Below are 4,455 nucleotides of genomic sequence, written 5' to 3'. Positions count from 1 at the left end.
TGGCTAACATCAGAACGGCGTTCAGGAACCTGTGTAAGGAATCATTCAGAATCTTGTACACCACATATGTAAGACCAATCCTGGAGTATGCGGCCCCAGCATGGAGCCCGTACCTTGTCAAGCACAAGACGAAGCTGGAAAAAGTCCAAAGGTATGCTACTAGACTAGTCCCAGAACTAAGAGGCATGAGTTATGAGGAAAGGCTGCGGGAAATGCACCTCACGACACTGGAAGACAGAAGAGTAAGGGGGGACATGATCACAACCTACAAAATCCTCAGGGGAATCGACCGGGTAAACAAGGATGAACTTTTCAACACTGGTGGGACGCGAACAAGGGGGCACAGGTGGAAGCTGAGTACCCAAATGAGCCACAGAGACGTTAGAAAGAACTTTTTCAGTGTCAGAGTAGTTAGCAAATGGAATGCATTAGGAAGTGATGTGGTGGAGGCTGACTCCATTCACAGTTTCAAATGTAGATATGATAGAGCCCAATAGGCTCAGGAATCTGTACACCAGTTGATTGACGGTTGAGAGGCGGGACCAAAGAGCCAGAGCTCAACCCCCGCAAGCACAATTAGGTGAGTACAATTAGGTGAGTACACACACACACACACACATACACATTCACACACACACACACACACACACACACACACACACACACACACACACACACACACACACACACACACACACACACACACACATACACACACACACACACACACACACACACACACACACACACACACACACACACACACATACACACATACACACACATACACACGAGGTACTGAATGCAAAATTCCATGGAGTGTTCACAACCGAGCCTGAGCAGCTCCCATTGTTAGAAGAGATTACCCAAGATGAAAGACTATCAGATATAGAGGTGACAGCAGAGGATGTAATGAAACAGTTGACAACACTGGATGCAAATAAAGCTGTTGGACCAGACAAAGTATCACCGTGGATACTTAAAGAGGCAGCGCAGGCTCTCAGCGTGCCTCTGGCAATGATCTTTAATGAGTCACTTATGTCGGGAGAATTGCCCAGTTGCTGGAAGGAGGCAAATGTCGTACCGATTTTCAAAAAAGGTGATAGGGAGGAGGCACTTAACTACAGACCCGTATCACTGACAAGCATCCCCTGCAAAATACTTGAAAGAATAATTAGGCTAAGACTTGTTGAGCACCTGTAGAGCATTGGGTTTGTAAACAAGCACCAACATGGGTTCTGGACAGGGAAATCATGCCTAACAAACCTTTTAGAATTCTACGATAAAGTAACAAGGATAAGGCAGGACAGAGAAGGCTGGGCAGACTGCATATTTCTTGACTGCCAAAAGGCCTTTGATACAGTACCGCACATGAGACTGCTATACAAACTTGAGAGGCAGGCAGGAGTAAGCGGAAAGGCCCTAGTATGGGTGAAGAACTACCTAACAGGAAGGAGCCAGAGGGTAATGGTAAGGGGCGAGAAGTCGGACTGGCGAACAGTAACAAGTGGAGTACCTCAAGGATCGGTGCTGGGACCAATCCTCTTTCTAATTTACGTAAATGATATGTTTACAGGAGTGGAATCATACATGTCAATGTTTGCGGATGACGCAAAATTAATGAGAAGAGTTGTGACAGACGAGGATTGTAGGATCCTCCAAGAGGACTTAAACAGGCTGCAGAGATGGTCAGGGAAATGGCTACTGGAGTTTAACACCAGTAAATGTAAAGTTATGGAAATGGGATCAGGTGACAGGAGACCAAAGGGACAGTACACAATGAAGGGGAACAGCCTACCTGTAACGATTCGAGAAAGAGACCTGGGAGTGGATGTGACACCTAATCTAACTCCTGAGGCACATATAAATAGGATAACGACAGCAGCGTACTCTACACTGGCGAAAATTAGAACTTCATTCAGAAACCTAAATGAGGAGGCTTTTAGGGCGCTTTACACTGCCTACGTGAGACCCGTCTTAGAGTATGCCGCGCCATCATGGAGCCCCCACCTGAAGAAACACATAAAGAAACTGGAGAAGGTTCAGAGGTTTGCGACGAGGCTTGTCCCAGAGTTACGAGGGATGGGATATGAAGAGCGGCTGAAGGAACTGAACCTTACGACACTAGAGAAAAGAAGGGAGAGAGGAGATATGATAGGGACATATAAAATACTCAGGGGAATTGACAAAGTGGAAATAGATGAAATGTTCACACGTAATAATAACAGAACGAGGGGACATGGGTGGAAACTGGAAACTCAGATGAGTCACAGAGATGTTAGGAAGTTTTCTTTTAGCGTGAGAGTAGTGGAAAAATGGAATGCACTTGGGGAACAGGTTGTGGAAGCAAATACTATTCATACTTTTAAAACTAGGTATGATAGGGAAATGGGACAGGAGTCGTTGCTGTAAACAACCGATAGCTGGAAAGGCGGGATCCAAGAGTCAATGCTCGATCCTGCAAGCACAAATAGGTGAGTACAAATAGGTGAGTACACACACACACACACACACACACACACACACAGTACCGCATAAGAGGCTGGTACATAAGCTGGAGAGACAGGCAGGTGTAGCTGGTAAGGTGCTCCAGTGGATAAGGGAGTATCTAAGCAATAGGAAGCAGAGAGTTACGGTGAGGGGTGAGACCTCCGATTGGCGTGAAGTCACCAGTGGAGTCCCACAGGGCTCTGTACTCGGTCCTATCTTGTTTCTGATATATGTAAATGATCTCCCGGAGGGTATCGATTAATTTCTCTCAATGTTTGCGGACGATGCTAAAATTATGAGAAGGATTAAAACAGAAGAGGACTGTTTGAGGCTTCAAGAAGACCTAGACAAGCTGAAGGAATGGTCGAACAAATGGTTGTTAGAGTTTAACCCAACCAAATGTAATGTAATGAAGATAGGTGTAGGGAGCAGGAGGCCAGATACAAGGTATCATCTGGGAGAGGAAATTCTTCAGGAGTCAGAGAAGGAAAAAGACTTGGGGGTTGATATCACGCCAGACCTGTCTCCTGCAGCACATATCAAGCGGATAACATCAGCGGCATATGCCAGGCTGGCCAACATACGAACGGCATTCAGAAACTTGTGTAAAGAATCATTCAGAACTTTGTATACCACATATGTCAGGCCAATCCTGGAGTATGCAGCCCCAGCATGGAGTCCATATCTAGTCAAGGATAAGACTAAACTGGAAAAGGTTCAAAGGTTTGCCACCAGACTAGTACACGAGCTGAGAGGTATGAGCTACGAGGAGAGACTACGGGAATTAAACCTCACTTCGCTGGAAGACAGAAGAGTTAGGGGGGACATGATCACCACATTCAAGATTCTGAAGGGGATTGATAGGGTAGATAAAGACAGTCTATTTAACACAAGGGGAACACGCACAAGGGGACACAGGTGGAAACTGAGTGCCCAAATGAGCCACAGAGATATTAGAAAGAACTTTTTTAGTGTCAGAGTGGTTGTCAAATGGAATGCATTAGGGGGTGATGTGGTGGAGGCTCACTCCATACACAGTTTCAAGTGTAGATATGACAGAGCCCGATAGGCTCAGGAATCTGTACACCTGTTGATTGACGGTTGAGAGGCGGGACCAAAGAGCCAGAGCTCAACCCCCGCAAACACAACTAGGCGAGTACAACTAGGTGAGTACACACACACACACACACACACACACACACACACACACACACACACACACACAGTCCATGGACTCCGGCTGACAGAGTTTCATATTAAACATTTATTTTGAGAATACTTTCTCTCCAGGTTTAAAATATGAAGACACACAATAGTGCATCATTTGTGAGAGGAGACCGGGCCACCCACAGGTGTCCCAAGAGCAGGGTCCGGATACAGTGGCCCAGGCAAGGCATTATGGGGAAAGAATATGGCTCAAGGGAGAAAATACGATATTCAAAGACAAATATCAAATTCACACAGAGAAAGGAATGAGGAGTTTTCTTGAAAAATATGATGGTAAAAAATATAAAATCCGAGGAAAATGAATATGAGACTTTTAAAGTCCAATAGACTTAGCTATACGGGGACTTAATTACGTCTCAGAACAACATTATTGAAATAGGATTTGTGTCAAGATACACAACGCGAAACAAGCACTAACAGTATACCTAATGGTTAAATAATATATTAGCTGCAAGTATAATGTTAGCACTAGCTGAGATGCCGGAGAACAGAACAGCATTCCGTGATGCTTCCATACCCGTAACATGTGACGTTTTGGCTGTAATAAAGTCGAGTACGTCAGCGCTTTCTCCTGATATAGATCAACATGCAACAAGAGTATACACCGAGAGATATTAAATTTCTTTGCTGTATATACACTGAGATATATATATATATATATATATATATATATATATATATATATATATATATATATATATATATATATATATATATATATACAGGGAGTTTGTATTA

This window comes from Procambarus clarkii, chromosome 3, assembly GCF_040958095.1.
Source record: "Procambarus clarkii isolate CNS0578487 chromosome 3, FALCON_Pclarkii_2.0, whole genome shotgun sequence".
Lineage (NCBI taxonomy): Eukaryota > Metazoa > Arthropoda > Malacostraca > Decapoda > Cambaridae > Procambarus > Procambarus clarkii.
The sequence above is the reverse complement of the archived record's forward strand: the minus strand, read 5'-3'. Positions refer to the sequence as shown.